This window comes from Salmo salar, chromosome 20 (genome assembly GCF_965601325.2).
Source record: "Salmo salar chromosome 20, fSalSal1, whole genome shotgun sequence".
Taxonomy (NCBI): domain Eukaryota; kingdom Metazoa; phylum Chordata; class Actinopteri; order Salmoniformes; family Salmonidae; genus Salmo; species Salmo salar.
Genome location: NC_138310.1, coordinates 5,445,680 through 5,462,908, shown reverse-complemented (window position 1 = coordinate 5,462,908; position 17,229 = coordinate 5,445,680). Strand labels below are relative to the sequence as shown.

General features: G+C 40.8%; 1 protein-coding gene across 2 annotated transcripts in view; it reads left to right on the top strand.

Moving 5' to 3' along the window:
• Window positions 1-11,641: 11,641 nt before the first annotated feature.
• The window catches only part of LOC106580201 (spindlin-Z), a 28,648-nt gene continuing 23,060 nt past the window's right edge, over window positions 11,642-17,229 (top strand). The window contains exon 1 of one of the 2 annotated variants that reach the window (XM_014161005.2): window positions 11,642-11,736. The gene's annotated coding sequence lies outside the window, so the exon portion shown is untranslated. The remainder of the gene's footprint in view (window positions 11,737-17,229) is intronic. The other variant, XM_014161007.2, reaches the window with a different exon arrangement.

Sequence of the window (17,229 nt, the reverse complement as noted above, 5' to 3'; positions counted from 1 at the left end):
AGCATTCAAAAGTGACCAAAACATCAGCCAGGAAGCATAGGAACTGAGAAGTGGTCTGTGGTCCCCACCTGCAGAACCACTCCTTTATTGGGGGTGTCTTGCTAATTGCCTATAATTTCCACCTGTTGTCTATTCCATTTGCACAACAGCATGTGAAATGTATTGTCAATCAGTGTTCCTTCCTAAGTGGACAGTTTGATTTCACAGAAGTGTGATTGACTTGGAGTTACTTTGTGTTGTTTAAGTGTTCCCTTTATTTTTTTGAGCAGTGTATATAGAAAATACAAAAATGCTATTCTAACACACCCCCCAAAAAAATTACAAAAAAAAATTATATAAAAGGTATCTATTTACACACATTCAATGTATAACGTACAATATTGTGAAGACCCTCAGTCCTCTACACAATATTGTGCTGCTGATGCCATGCCCCTTAGCAGTCTCTTTCTGCTGTAAAGCATAGGGTTATTGAACAAGTGGTGCAGGTGATGGGGCATTTCCTGTGACAAAGCGCACAACGACGCCTCCCTACTGTGCCCTTTTTGCCCTGAGGCACATTCATGCCTGCAGAGATGAATTTGGGCAGGTGAACACCACTGGTTGAAGGAGCAGAAGGGACAGAGGTAGAGAGGACAGAAGGTGATGCAGTGGACTTGCTGTAGCTAGCAAGCTCCTGGATGAGCAGCTCCCTGAAGGCTAGCTGTGAGATGGGGGGCTGTCCACAGCTCTTAGCCATTTCCTTCTGGAGGATGAAGGAATTCACCACAGCAATGTCGTTGAAATGATAGAAAAATATCTTGTACCATTTCATTGTCTTGTAGAGAACATTGTAGTAACCTATCAGCGCGTCTGACAGGTCCACACCTCCCATGACCTTGTTGTAATCCTTTATAGCTGCAGGAATGGGGACATTTTTGGTGGTCCATGTCCCAGTAGCGCCCTTCACACGCCTGACGACGTGATCGCCACTGAAGGACTTGTGGATAGTGGTGCACATGACCACCTCTCTGATATCCATCCACTTCACAAAGAGCAGGCCATCTTGGCAAAGCCATCTCATGGTACCCCGCTCAGCCCGCTTAGGCGTGTCATTCACCTTGGTTTTCGGAAAGCCCACTGTTGGTCCGAATGGTGCCACAAGCCCACACATCCAGCTTCCTCAGGTCTGTGAACAGGGTAGGGCTTGTGTAGAAGTTGTCCACAAAAAGTTTGTAGCCCTTCCCCAGCAGTTGAAAATCTAATAACTCCATAACGGAATCATAACTGAGTCCTTTACCGGTCGCAAAACTGCTCTTCCCCTCATAAACAAAAAAATTGCAAGTGTATGCACACACAGAATCAGCCAAAACAAACAGTTTCTAACCCCATTTAGTTGGTTTGTTACGATTGCATTGTTTTAGGCCAATTCTGGCCTTTGAGGCTACCATCCTCTTATCGATGGTTCTGGCTGAAAATAGGTCTTGCAGGCCTCAACCACACTGTGATAGAGAGGTTTTATTTTGCAGAGCCTATCAAACCTTGCTGTGCCTCGCTTCTTCTCATTGTCCTCATCAACTTCTGGGTCACTGATATGAAGCGCCCGTGAGATTGTCAGAAACCTTTTGCATGGCATGACAGTGGAGGGGAAAGGCAGTTGATAGAGGGGAGCAGTTTTCCAGTAGTCTTTCAGGGTTTTCAGCTTCGCAAGACCCATGTAAATGACCATTGACAGGTTACAAAAAAGATCTGACACGGAAATGAGCTTCCATCCCTCTTTCTTGCCTGCCTGCTTCTTAGCACCATACTTATTAGTGTTCAACAACAGGGAATCAACAACTGACGAGGTGAAAAACAACTGAAAAAGTTGAATGGGGCCGTACTTTGAGGTCATGTCCAGCTGAGGTCTGGTGGCCTTTTCGGTCTGAATGTTGGAGGAACTGGCTCGACATCCTCCTCCAGCACAGAGTACCAACAACCCTCTTCCTCTCTGTTTGCAGGTTTATCTCTTCCCCACCGCTTCTTTGTCACTGACTTCACTGACTCCACACCTGTCCGGGCGGGGGTAGGTGTGGAGCCGGACACAGCAGGGGTCCGGCTGGATGAACCAGCTTCTGTGGGGGATGGGCACCTTGGTAGTGGGGGCTCCCAGTCAGAATCGCTGGGACTGTGAAATAAAGACAGACACAGATTATATATAGAGGGAACCAAATCACTATGGTGAGGTGTTGTTCCATTCTACCCCATTCCCTGTTTAGATAAAATAAATGTTACAAATATCTAATATATACAAACACACACATACACACAGACATACACCCACCATGTAGAGCCATGTACACTTTACACATTTCATTACTGATTATATTTTTATATATGGCAAATAAAATAAAAATATCTCAAACAACTCAAATGAATAATATTCATTTCAAACAATGGCATGAGAAGTACTTATCAGTCCAACACTGCATCTTCTCCGTACAAGAACATCTCCTCGGTTTGCGAGTCAAAAACTATTGTCACTATCTGACTCATCTCGTAATAATTCCGTCTCACTTTCTCTATCAATTTCGTCGATAATATAGTGTAGATCTGTATACCTAGACTTTGCCTTTGATTTCCCAGATTTAGTCGCCATAATTCTTCTGATAAAACTGCGGAAAATGCTCTCAAAAGAATCCAGCTATGCGTAACCAGCGTGGCCACTTCAGGTAAAATTTTCAATGGCGAATGAGTGTCTTTACGCTCGAGTTTCAAGCAAGGGCTAGTCTTAGTATGTAATGATATAACCATTACACATTGCCGTTTACCCCAGCTCATTGGCTATCTACCAAGCTAGATTTCAAGACAATCAGTGGTCATTGGGCCGAAATACAGTCAATCAACGAAGCACTGGTCGTATCATTGGTGCACAATGAGGTCATTGTTTGGTGTGTTCAAATCAGTTCCTTTCGGCCAATACGTCCCGCGAAAAGAACCATGAAGTATGGTTGTGTTACTAACAAACAGAGGATTGCAATGAAACCAACCATGACTAGATAAATGTAAGTTTAGTGTGAGTAATTACATCGAATGTTTCGTCGAAAGTTGAAGGAGACGGAATTCAAAACGACCATTTATTGTGTAGATTGAAGATCTTTTAGCAATACAAGAGGTCCAAAGGTAATTGATTATTTTATTGCTATTTCTGACTTTCGTGACACTAATGCTTGGTTGGAAAATGTTAGTAATACTTGTGTGCTGGACGCTGTCCTCAGATAATCACATGGTATGCTTTCGCCGTAAAGCCTTTTTGAAATGTGACACAGCGGCTGGATTAACAAGTTAAGCTTTTAAATGATGTAAGATACATGTATTTACAAGAATGTTTAATATTACGAATGGTGTATTTAGAATTTTAGCGCTCTGCAATTTCACCGGATGTTAGCCAGGTGGGACGCTACCGTCCCACCTAGCCTAGAGAGGTTAACCTCTGCTTTAACTAAACTCTCCGGAATCGATACAGAATAATGGTCAGCCAAGGTCAGTAAATCAACTTTACGACATTTGTCAAAAACCTCCCACGTAGGGTTATGCAAAAAGGATTTCAAATCAAAAGTAGCCATTTTTAACAAATACTTTTTTCCCTCACTGTATGCCCAAGGGCGACTTGGCTTGGTATCCCCTTTTCCCACCAACAAACAAACAGCCATACACCACAGCAATACATACTCACATGATACGGACAATGTGAGATGTAGGCACAAAAACAAAAGAGAGCGAAAGAGAGAGAGACTGACTGGGTTTTTAAACCAAGGGAAAGGGGATGTGATTGGGTAAGCGAAAGGGAGCAGGTGTGTCTTCAGATTGGCGACTGATTGGCGTCTGATGACTGCCACCTGTAACTAGGGCAGAAGGAGAGAAAACAAATACATACAGGATACCTGTATCCATAACAGTATCTTTCCCAAATCTTCACCCCCAGGCAGAAAGGCATCTTGGGGCACCTGCAGGGCTTTTGATGCCATTGCCCTTCCAAGTGGAGAGTTGGCATACTCCTCCGTCACTTTTTCTCCCAAAATCCCCCACTTGAGTAGCTGTGAAGTGGTAATTGGCATCCACAAGGGCGAGTAACACCACAGAGATGGTTCCTTTATAATTGAAAAACCGGTTCCCTAAGTTTGGTGGTTTGGTGATCATAATATGTTTTCCATCAACCGATCCCAAACAATTGGGAAAGTCCCATTTTTCATGAAACTCTTGAGAAGTTTGTCTCCAGGTTTCCTCAGTGGGTTGTGGCAGATGGGTCGCCAGCATCCTCCCATCTATTGCCTCACAGGTCTTAATAATGCACTGCGACACTCTCTCGAATCCAAGATGATAGGTGAATGCCTGGCTGCAAATAGAGTCTCCAGGTGTCAAATACCTGTAATGACAAAATAAATGTTTTGTTATTGGTTAACAATCAATTCTATTTTACTCTTAACAGAAGTTGAATTGTGCAAAACCAGATGGAGGTCCCTCCGTAAGGCACCTACGGAAGTCCCAGCCCAGTGGTTCTGGGGGAACCAATCAGAAAGTATGGAAATACATGAAAATATTATCATACTTAATACCTTACGTCCAGCCAAGAAGGAAAGTTGTAATGTACATTTGAATTGATTGCACAGAATTCAAAATCTCAACGAATTGCAGTATTGCTGGCCGTATTTTCTACCTGCTAAGTCACTACGTGATTGGTTCATGTCAGCTGGTATCCCATTTCTGAATGAGCGATTATATAGGCCTATAGATTAAGAATCAGTCTCTTATTACAGAGGAATGATGAAAACCAGCAGTGTTAGACATTGTGGCCCAGATTTGAGAAATATGATTAATTGAGCCTGAGCTGAGGTTTATAAAGTTTACATAAAACACGTTTGACTTCTCATTTATGTGGACATTTTATCAACTTAAGAGTCAACCTCAGCTTTGAAAATGCTGATTCACCTCAGCCACAACCTATGGAGCCCGATGACGCTGAAGACAACGTGGTGTCCCTGAGCCATGACCCTGTGCTTCAGATGCCTGAACAACAGTCAAAACCAACCACTACAGACACAGCTAAAGACTGGCAGCCAAGAAAAAGAAAACAGAAGGTCAACTATCAAGATGTGGATGAAGAGCTGCTTGCATTTGTCAGGAAGCCAATCCATCCTGCTGCTACCTCGGAGGATGAGGATGAGGCATTTGTGCTCAGCCTTGTGCCAGAGCTGAAGAAAATAGGAAGAAACAAGGGACATCTAAAAGTGCAACTACTATCATTGGTTGTAAACTGGGATGACCAGCATGCAACATCTCTGCCGCCACCTCCACCACCATAATGGCTCTTTGATGCTCCGCATGGAAGAGCTGGACTGCGGCCTACGGTGTACAGCCAGCCCAGGCATCAACACTCCTACTCACCAGGATCTAGGTCTCCAACACATAGCTGGATGACAGCTTCAGTACATTCTCTTGAGAGCTGGGACAGAGATTCCCAGTCACATCAATAATCCCCTCCTGAAAGGCAGATCCAAGCCCTGCACATACTTAGGCCTATGTTCTGTTTTAGTATTTTAAAAAGGGAAACATTTATGTATGCACTATTTGCACTTTGTTGTTGCAGTTATATATGCATTGCGTTTCACTTTTTTTTTAGTTTTTTGCTATTCAGTGGATATTGTTATTGGAAGGGATATGCCAAATTTGTTTACATGCCTTGCTGTGGCTGTTCATCTCACCTACAACAGGCCGCCATGCCTTGTTGTGGCTGTTATTGTCACCCATAACAGGTTCACGATGCCTTGATGTGACTGTTAATGTCACCTTGAATAATTATAAATAAAAAACTAAACAAAGAACGGTGTGTCTTACTTACCTTCAGTATAATGAAGACACTATAACTGGTGATCTGCTTCCTAGATGTAATGGAACATAGGCCTACATCTGTGGAGCATCATGATCACCAGTGTGCTGGAGTTTCTTTACACTATAGTATACTCCTTTTCTCCATGCACCTGCTGACACAATACAACCTTCTCCAATAACTAACCTTAGAGTGACAGCCAGTCTTTGCTTAGGCTCTATTGGGGTCCTGTAGTTGGTCGTCTGCTTGGTGAGGTCTGGGCCAACAAAAGAGTCTCCATCTCTTCTGAAAAAGAAAAGCATGCATAACGTATTGTTTATTTTTACTTGTATAATATTACAGCTTCTTATTTCATGGGCTTTTATTCAGTTGTTCTTTAGATCGGTAGGGCTGAAAAAGTTGGTTGTACCAAATGAAATGGTACTTCTGTATTCTAAAATGTTGGTATCATGATGATTTGGTACCTTGATATTATCGTGGTCCTGGTATATCGTGCAACACTAATTTCATCCATTCTAAACTTAACACAATCAATCTGCTCCTCAATTCACACAAATTATATGATAACAGCTCAATAGAAAATAAGCTAAAACCAAAAGCATGTACCTAGGAAAGGCAAAGACAAACACTTGAGTGATAAGGGTACACTGAGCAATGCCGGGTGTGATGAGCTGTCACGCTCTGACCTTAGAGATCCTTTTTATTCTCTATTTTGGTTAGGTCGGGGTGTGACTAGGGTGGGTTATCGAGATGTTGTATTTCTATGTTGGCCTGATATGGTTCTCAATCAGAGGCAGCTGTCTATCGTTGTCTCTGATTGGGGATCATATTTAGGCAGCCTTTTCCCACCTGTTGTTTGTGGGATCTTATTTTGAGTTAGTGCATGTTGCACCACTGTCGTCACGGTTTGTTTGTTGGTTGTCTTGCTAAGTTTCACATTCAAATAAAGATGTGGAATGATACTCACGCTGCGCCTTGGTCTGTTTCTACAAACGTACGTGACACGAGCGATAGGCCTACACTGTATAAATCGCTATGTGAGCGTTTCAATAGTGAACAATCTGTGTTTAACAATTTAGGACAAATTACATTTAAAACCTAAGCCAATTTCTCTTGGTGTCAGGCACTCACAAACCATTTTACTGTTTAAGTATACAAGTCTTAAGTAAAGCCCCTCGTCAGGTTTACATAAGCACTATGACACCAAATAAGCATTGCCTTTGTTTTACATGACTTTGACAATTAAACATGCTACAAACAAATATGTGGGGATTTATGCCAGCTTAAGTCAAGATGTCTACGCACAGAGTATGTACGGAGACATCTGCTTGTGATAATGTATTTGCATGTTAAAACAAAACATGTGGAGCGAATGAGCGAGAGCGACATAATTCACTTTGTCTGGGTTAGAAAAAAAAAACACTAGATTGATTCAACATCCTCACAATTGAAGATATATCTCAGATAATCACAGCTTGACACATTCCAATTGGCTTAGTTTGATGGCTTTTAAAAGCCTGTTCAACTTAACTCAAAATGATACAAATACAAGTAAAGTTACATTGAAAATCATGTTCTCAGTTAGCTGGGTTCAGGTTTGGATCAACTCCAGTTCACATGAAATACTTTAAATACATTTGTCCTGAACTTGCGACCAAAAACAAGATACATATGGACAGTACCAAAACAAATGAACTAATGATTCTCTCTCTTTGCAGCAAAATCTGCAGAGCTGGGATGGTTGTATCCCCCACATATAACATTCTATTGGTTGCAAGAATTTTGTATAATATTTCTAAGTTTTTAATCCGATGTCATTTTGTGTATCTGTTCATAAGCCATGTGCTATGGAATCGGTAAGTGAAAAATCTTTTCAACTATTTTGCAATCTACATTATATTTTTGCTAGCTGCATGTGAGACACATCATAAACTGGAGGGGTTATCATTTAAAGATTATACCAATTTTTTTTAAAACAATATTTCTGTTTCCCATAATTCTAATAGTGTTCTATTGTTTCCAGTACAGTTTTATATTATCTCCAATGTATCATCCCAAAAAAAACTGTCTGATTAAGATGAATAATATCAGACAATTCTGTGCATTTTGCTATTAAAGTGTAAGGGGCCTCCAATTTTTAAAATGGACTGGATCTTTATATTAACAACTTGGGTCCTGTTTAAGTAATAATGAAATCAGACCTTGTTGAGTATCTGATCATTCTGAGAGAACGATTAATTTCAGCTTGTATTTATTTCATCACATTCCCAGTGGGTCAGAAGTTTACATACACTAAGTTAGTATTTGGTAGCATTGCCTTTAAATTGTTTAACTTGGATCAAATGTTTCAGGTAGCCTTCCACAAGCTTCCCACAATAAGTTGGGTGAATTTTGGCCCATTCCCCCTGACAGAGCTTGCGTATTGGTGTCAGGTTTGTAGGACTCCTTGCTCGCACACACTTTTTCAGTTTTGTCCACAAATTTTCTATAGGCTTGAGGTCAGGGCTTTGTGATGGCCACTCCAATACCTTGTCTTTGTTGTCTTTAAGCCATTTTGCCACAACTGTGGAAGTATGCTTGGGGTCATTGTCCATTTGGAAGACCCATTTCTGACCAAGCTTTAACTTCCTGACTGATGTCTTGAGATGTTGCTTCAATATATCCACATAATTGTCTTTCCTTGTGATGCCATCTATTTTGTGAAGTGCACCAGTCCCTCCTGCAGCAAAGCACCCCCACAACATGATGCTGGCATCCTCGTGCTTCACGGTTGGGATGGTGTTCTTCGGCTTGCAAGCCTCCCCTTTTTCCTCCAAACATAACGATGGTCATTATGGCCAAACAGTCAGATTTATTTTTCATCAGTCCAGAGGACATTTCTCCAAAAAGTACAATATTTGTCCCCATGTGCAGTTGCAAACCGTAGTCTGGCTTTTTTTATGGCGGTTTTGGATCAGTGGCTTCTTCCTTTCTGAGCGGCTTTTCAGGTTAAGTCGATATAGGACTCGTTTTACTGTAGATATAGATACTGTTGTACCTGTTTCCCCCAGAATCTTCACAAGGTCATTTGCTGTTGTTCTGGGATTGATTTGCACTTTTTGCACCAAAGTACGTTCATCTCTAGGAGACAGAACGCATCTCCTTTCTGAGTGGTATTATGGCTGCGTGGTCCCATTGTGTTCGTACTTGCGTACTATTGTTGGTACAGATGAATGTGGTACCTTCAGGCATTTGGAAATTGCTCCCAAGGATGAACCAGACTTGTGGAGGTCTACAATTATTTCTCTGAGGTCTTGGCTGATTTCTTTTGATTTTTCCATGATGTCAAGCAAAGAGGCACTGAGCTAGAAGGTAGGCCTTGAAATACATCCTCCAATTGACTCAAATTATGTCAATTAGCATATCAGAAGCTTCTAAAACCATAACATAATTTTCTGGAATTTTCCAAGCTGTTTAAAGGTACAGTCAACTCAGTGTATGTAAACTTCTGACCCACTGGAATTATGATACAGTGAATTATAAGTGAAATAATCTGTCTGTAAACAGTTGTTGGAAAAATTACTTGTGCCATGCACAAAGTAGATTTCCTAACCAACTTGACAAAACTATAGTTTGTTAACAAGAAATGTATGGAGTGGTTGAAAACAAGTTTTAATGACTCCAACCTAAGTGTATGTAAACTTCCGAATTCAACTGTTTATTGCAGACCAATTCGAACTCCTCTCTCAGCATGTCCAGCCCAATCATTATCTCAGCAATTCATGGCTAGTGGGAAGGTTGCTCACTTTTTCTGTGGCTTAACCAACAAGGCTAATTTAACAATTTATTAGTATTTACAGGTGGCAGAGAAGTTTGTTATTAAGGCATATTAAAGTTCACTTGTTCGAGAAAGCATTTCTGCCAAAAAACGCATTTTGATAAATCATTTTTTACGTTCAAACGGCTCTCCTGTGAAGTCTTGACTTGCAAAACACGCCTAGTTTCCTGAGTCGGGACACACACACACACACACACACACACACACACACACACACACACACACACACACACACACACACACACACACACACACACACACACACACACACACACACACACACCCCTTCAAATGAGTGGATTTGGCTATTTCAGGCACACCCGTTGCTGACAGGTGTACAAAATCGAGCACACAGCCATTTAATCTCGGTAGACAAATATTGGCAGTACAATGGCCTTCCTGAAGAGCTCAGTGACTTTCAAGGTGGCATCGTCACAGGATGCCATCTTTCCAACAAGTCAGTTCGTCAAATATGTGCCCTGCTAGATCTGCCCTGGTCAACTGTAAGTGCTGTTATAGTGAAGTGGAAACGCCTAGGAGCAACAACGGCTCAGCCAAGAAGTGCTAGGCCACACAAGCTCACAGAACACGACCGCCGAGTGCTGAAGTGTGTAGCCCATAAAAATCATCTTTCCTTGGTTGCAAGACTTACTACCGAGTTCCAAACTGCCTCTGGAAGCAACATTAGCACAAGTACTGTTCATCAGGAGCTTCATGAAATGGGGTTCCATGGCCGAGCAGCTGCACACAAGCCTATGCACAATTCTAAGTGTTGACTGGAGTGGTGTAAAGCTCGCCGCCATTGGACACGCGTTCTCTGGAGTGATGAATTACGCATCTGGCAGTCCAACGGACAAATCTGGGTTTGGCGGATGCCAGGATAACGCTACCTGCCCCAATGCATTGTGGCAACTGTAAAGTTTGGCGGAGGAGGAATAATGGGCGGGGGCTGTTTTTCATGGTTTCCCTTCACTGGCCCCTTAGTTCCAGTGAAGGGAAATCTTAAACGCTACAGCATACAATGACATTCTAGACGATTCTGTGCTTCCAAATTTGTGGCAGTTTGGGGAAGGCCCTTTCCTGTTTCAGCAGGACAATGCCGCTGTGCAGTTAGGTCCATACAGAAATGGTTTGTCGAGATTGGTGTGGAAGAACTTGACTGGCCTGCACAGAGCCCTGACCTCAACCACATCGAACACCTTTGTGATGAATTGGAATGCCGACTGTCAACCAGGCCTAATCGCCCAACATCAGTGCCCGACCTCACTAATGCTTTTGTGGCTGAATGGAAGCAAGTCCCTGCAGCAATGTTCCAACATCTAGTGGAAAGGCTTCCCAGAAGAGTGAAGGCAGTTATAGCAAAGGGGGGACCAACTCCATATTAATGTCCATGATTTTGGAATGAGATGTTCGAGGTGCAGGTGTCCACATATTTTTGGTCATTAGTGCATTTAATTATGTTGAAAGATTAACATTAAAAGGGGAAGTTCAGTATTTTACAACTTAATGTTGCCGCCATAAAAGTAGTCAGTGGGCCAATGGGTTTTCTTTAAAGTTGCAATATCTACACTCGCTTTAAGGGCTGTAGAAACCTTTTACTGCAACATTGTATTTAAGATGATTTTTCCACTCTTTAAGGGCTGCAGAAGGAGCAGTGATGCTCTTCTGGGTGTAAACTCTGTGGATTTGGAAACTAGAAGTGCTCCTGAGTAGAATGGGCCCCCCTTTTACAGCAGCACAACGTACATCAAATTGTACACGGTGCAATAAATGATAGTACACACACAGAAAACATTGTTGACAAAAAATAGTTTTTATTATTCCATGTATAATAGCAAGTATGAAAAATAAAGATAGTTGTGCAAATTTTCCACCATTTTCAACCTAATTATTAATTTACCAGTATACAGGACGGGACTCTTATTCTGAAGGATTCCAAAAATCGATGACCCGGAAGTACTTAATTATTCTTGCCTGCTTTACAGCGGTGGATTCGGTCATTGCTTTAGGGTTGCATGCAAACGGAGCTGGAGGAAATGCGAGAGGGGACCAATTAATTCGATTTACAATTCATCGGGTAAGCAACCCTCAAACGAATCACTCGATTGAAAATGAAATGCATGGACTCAGACTACCACTAGTTTCCATGGGAGTTATGAGGGTGCATGGGACATTTGTGTATAAAACTGGTTTGTTGTTTGCATTTCGAATGCATGTCAGACAGACCATATACCTTCCCTTCCTTTGTTCGCTTGCGCCGTTTTTGCACACTGATGCGGGGTTTGTATGTACTGCTGGTTCAACATGGCTGACATTGTTAGAATCCAGTCAATCCACCTATTTGGCACTCAAGCGAATCAGTGCTTCAGGATGCACATGTGTTTACATATGCAACTGCAAGCAAAATAGTTCCTCCCTTTGACTTTTTATTTATTGTATAAATAGCAATCCTATACATTCTTGGTTCACTCCAGAGAATATTGAGTAGATTTACTTAGCTATAACTGCTTTCCATGTCTTTTTAAATAAAAGTATAGTTAGGTCGGGGGCAATGAGACAGATGCATATTGTTTTAATGTTATCTGTAGGTAAATATATATTTTTAAACCATGTATGAACTGGGTGGGGCTAATTTTAATCCCAGTTGTGTATACAATTTCAAGAATTTTAGGCTAGTGGCAAGGCTCCCACATTTTCTTGATACCCCTACCCGAGGTAAATAAACCACGTTTTTCCATATCTCTAAGGTCTCGTGTATGAAGTGGATGGTTGTGTGACATTCTTTTTACTGCAAAAGTGGTTAAATTGATAGATATTGTGACACACCCCCTTAACTCAAACAGTGCTAAATGATCCTGCCTGATTAAAAAATACATACAGTAACACTTTTTATTTTATGTTGTGGCTATTGTAATGTGCTCTAAAGAAAACACCCCCCAAAACTCAAAAAGGGCAGAATAATGCCTGACTGAAGGGAGTGGGCCACATAAGCTCATGTAACCCAATATTGCAAGCTCTGATATTGCTCTAATTTGGAATAAAAGTAGTCACCTGTCAGCCCTACATACATAAACAAACAGCATTAGGCTGTCTGAATGCATCTTGGAAATATAGACCTGTAAACACACAGATACAATAGGTGGAAATATATATAACTATGAATATTTATGATGAATGTAAACGTAACTTTTTGGTAGCTGTTCAATAGACAACTATCCATGTAAAATTTGCTCTCATTCAGTGCTGTATGCTCCTGCCTGACAAAAAATGCGAACAGTAAGGCTACACGTTTTTTCATGTTGTGACTATTGTAATTGGCGCTAAGGAAAACAAGTGGGCTCAGACATCAAAATATGTTTTTGGGGGGGGGGTGGCTGGGGGGGGTCTAATGTTCCTTAAAGGATTTTGTATCTTTTAGCCCTTAGTATTTCAATTAAGTCATGGGGCCATGACATATTATCTTTATATTTTGCCTCATTCAATATGCCCTCAAATTAATTTGTTTCCAGAATAGTGTAGTTTACAACACTTATGCTACAAAGGCTGCTGTGAATCAATTTTATTCTGAATCCAATATGGCCAACATGATTACACTCCAACACCTTCACCTGCATGTTAGTAGCCCTTGTTCATTTTGTATGTGTTATTCTGTCTTTAAAATGGTTTCATAAGGCTCTTGGTATATCTAACTATGAGTGGCACTGCCATGCCTCTGTGTTTGAATAGCCGAAGCCAACTTCAATGTGTTTGTTTTAATCTCATTCACACACTTACAGCATATCAACAATGGGCAATTCTACAAAATATAATAACAAGCCTTTCACAACACAAACACACAGTAGCGTACCCAAGTTACAGGAAAGCAACCATAATACCACACTCAGCTACTCTAGTAGTGTATATGTACAGCCCTCTTTTACCCACTAAAATTAAGTGTGCAAGGTTGATCCAAAGTCTTTGAGGTCTCCAGGAAATGAGTGTGTTTTTAATAAAGGGAGAGGAGACAAAGTAGCCAGTTGTGGTTGTAGTTCTGCGGCCTGACCAGCTTGCACAGCTAACTGGTCATTCTGGGCAAGCTGCAGTGACAAGGGTAGTATCCTTCCTGTATGACTGGCGGGTATTGGGGCTGTTGGGTGATCAGTTTCCATTTATACAGTTTGCTATAGGCAGTCAGCAGATGCAGCTTGCATACCAAAGAGACCCATTGACTAACTGGAATGTTATCGCAGCCTGAATGACACTGGGGATACTCCAGTAGTGGAATGGTTGGTTGTCTGGTTGTGAGGCTAAGTCTGTGAAAGGGCTGTCACAAACAGACTTGCCTTTAGATCTTTCCAATGCCTAATTGGCCTGTGGGTGGAGTTTCTTATGTTGAATGTGGCAAAAAGTCCTGCAGGTCACAACCCGCATATTTCTTTTTATTCCTTTGTAAGTCAGGTAGGATGATAATTTGGCTGATTTTATTAACTGTGGATGGTTGGCATTGATTACGGACTGGGGCACTCCCAGCAGAAGTGGAGAGTGACCGAACCTCTGAGGGGGACCTCAGGTAACTTAGAGATTAGTTAGTATAGCTAGGTATTTGTATTTATTAGGGAACCCCATTAGCTGCTGCCAAGGTAGCAGCTACTCTTCCTGGGGTACATATTAAACATATTAAAGCACTTCCATTACATGTAAAACAAAATATAAAACAGCACATCATATTACATTACTCCACTACATATCTACAATACTAAATGTTTAACCTCTATGGGACCGGCGGGACGAATTCGTCCCACCTACGTAACAGCCAGTTGAATCCTGTGGCGCGATTTTCAAAACCTTTGAAATGCTATTACTTCAATTTCTCAAACATATGACTATTTTACAGCTATTTAAAGACAAGACTCTCGTTAATCTAACCACACTGTCCGATTTCAAAAAGGCTTTACAACGAAAGCAAAACATTAGATTATGTCAGCAGAGTACCAAGCCAGAAATAATCAGACACCCATTTTTCAAGCTAGCATATAATGTCACAAAAACCCAGAAGACAGCTAAATGCAGCACTAACCTTTGATGATCTTCATCAGATGACAACCCTAGGACATTATGTTATACAATACATGCATGTTTTGTTCAAGTTCATATTTATATCAAAAACCAGCTTTTTACATTAGCATGTGACGTTCAGAACTAGCAAATTCCCCGCAAACTTCCGGGGAATTCGCTAACAATTTACTAAATTACTCACGATAAACGTTCACAAAAAGCATAACAATTATTTTAAGAATTATAGATACAGAACTCCTCTATGCACTCGATATGTCCCATTTTAAAATAGCTTTTTGGTGAAAGCACATTTTGCAATATTCTAAGTACATAGCCCAGGCATCACGGGCTAGCTATTTAGACACCCGGCAAGTTTAGCACTCACCAATATCACATTTACTATTGTAAAACTTTGATTACCTTTTGTTGTCTTCGTCAGAATGCACTCCCAGGACTGCTACTTCAATAACAAATGTTGGTTTCGTCCAAAATAATCCATCGTTATATCCGAATAGCGGCGTTTTGTTCGTGCGTCCCAGACACTATCTGAAATGGTAAATCAGGGTCGTGCGCATGGCGCAATTCGTGACAAAAAAATCTAAATATTCCATTACCGTACTTCGAAGCATGTCAACCGCTGTTTAAAATCCATTTTTATGCAATTTTTCTCGTAAAAAAGCGATAATATTCCGACCGGGAATGTCCATTTAGCTAAACAGAGGAAAGAAAACAAAGCTTTCGGTCGACGCGGGCACGAGCCTGAGTCTCACAGTACTGTAACCAGCCACTACCCAAACGCGCTACTTTTTTTCAGCCAGAGCCTGCAAAGCCACGATTCAGCTTTTTACCGCCTTCTGAGAGCCTATGGCAGCCGTAGGAAGTGTCACGTAACAGCAGAGATCCTTTGTAATGGATAGAGATGGCAAAGAAGGCCAAGAAATGGTCAGACTGGGTACTTCCTGTACAGAATCTTCTCAGGTTTTGACCTGCCATTTGAGTTCTGTTATACTCACAGACACCATTCAAACAGTTTTAGAAACTTTGGAGTGTTTTCTATCCAAAGGCAATAATTATATGCATATTCTAGTTACTGGGCAGGAGTAGTAACCAGATTAAATCGGGTACGTTTTTTATCCAGCCGTGTCAATACTGCCCCCTAGCCCTAACAGGTTAAGTGTTGCAGTCATTTCAGTTGCTGTAGTAGCTGACGTGTATAGTGTTGAGACGTCCGCATACATAGACACACTGACTTTACTCAAAGCCAGTGGCATGTCCTTTAGTAAAGATTAAAATAAGGGACCTAAACAGTTACCCTGGAGAATTCCTGATTCTACCTGGATTATGTTTGAGAGGGTTCCATTAAAGAACACCCTCTGTGTTCTGTTAGACAAGTAACTCTTTATCCACATTATAGCAGGGGGTGTAAAGCCATAATGCATATGTTTTTCCAACAGCAGACTATAATCAATAATGTCAAAAGCTGCACTGAAGTCTAAAAAGACAGCCCCACAATAATTTTATCATCAATTTCTCTCAGCCAATCATCAGTAATTTGTGGAAGTGTTGTGCTTGTTAAGTGTCCTTCCCTATAATCATGCCGAAATTCTGTTGACAATTTGTTTAGTTTTAAATAGCATTGTATCTGGTCAAACATTATTTAATTTTTTTTACAGAAGTTTACTAAGGGTTGGTAACAGGCTGATTGGTCGGCTATTTGAGCCAGCTTGAGGTCACACACTTTCTAGTAGGCTTAAATTGAAGATGTGGCAAATTGGAGTGGCAATATCGTCCGCTATTATCCTCAGTCATTTTCCATCCAGATTGTCAGACCCCGGTGGCTTGTCGTTGTTGATAGACAACAACAAAAAAATTCACCTATTCCACACTGACTTTACGGAATTCAAAAGTACATTTCTTGTCTTTCATAATTTGGTCAGAGATACTTAGATCTGTGGGTGTTCATGAAATCTTGATTTCAAACATGAAATCTTTAAAAAGACACGCATCAACAAATTAACTTTTTAGGCATTAATAACAAGGTCTGAAATGTTTGAGCATTAATAAAAAAATATTTACTGACAATTTAACACCTTTTTGAACATATTTTCCAAAACAAGTCCTTAATCTCATTACCGTAACGGTCTGAAAACGTCAAGACCATTCGGAAAGCTAATATATTTTCAATTTGTTTTTTATTATAAACAGTCATGCACAGTTACTTGAAACTGTGAAATAATATATATTTTTAAATTAAATTTATTTGATTTGATTTCTCACACCTTCCGCAATCTACAACCTAATATTTTTGATGTCCTTGTGCCATCAAGCAAACTACTATTTTTCCATTCATTATTAAATGAACACCTGTTGCGGTAATGATATACAGGTTTGGAAACAAGGTTGATTTTGGTAATGATAATAAGTATACTAAGACTGAGGTATGGTAAAAAAAACACGACATTTAAAGTAGAAAATAAATGAGATAATATTGGCACAATCATGGATTCAAGTTCAATCAATTTAATTTTGCAGTGCT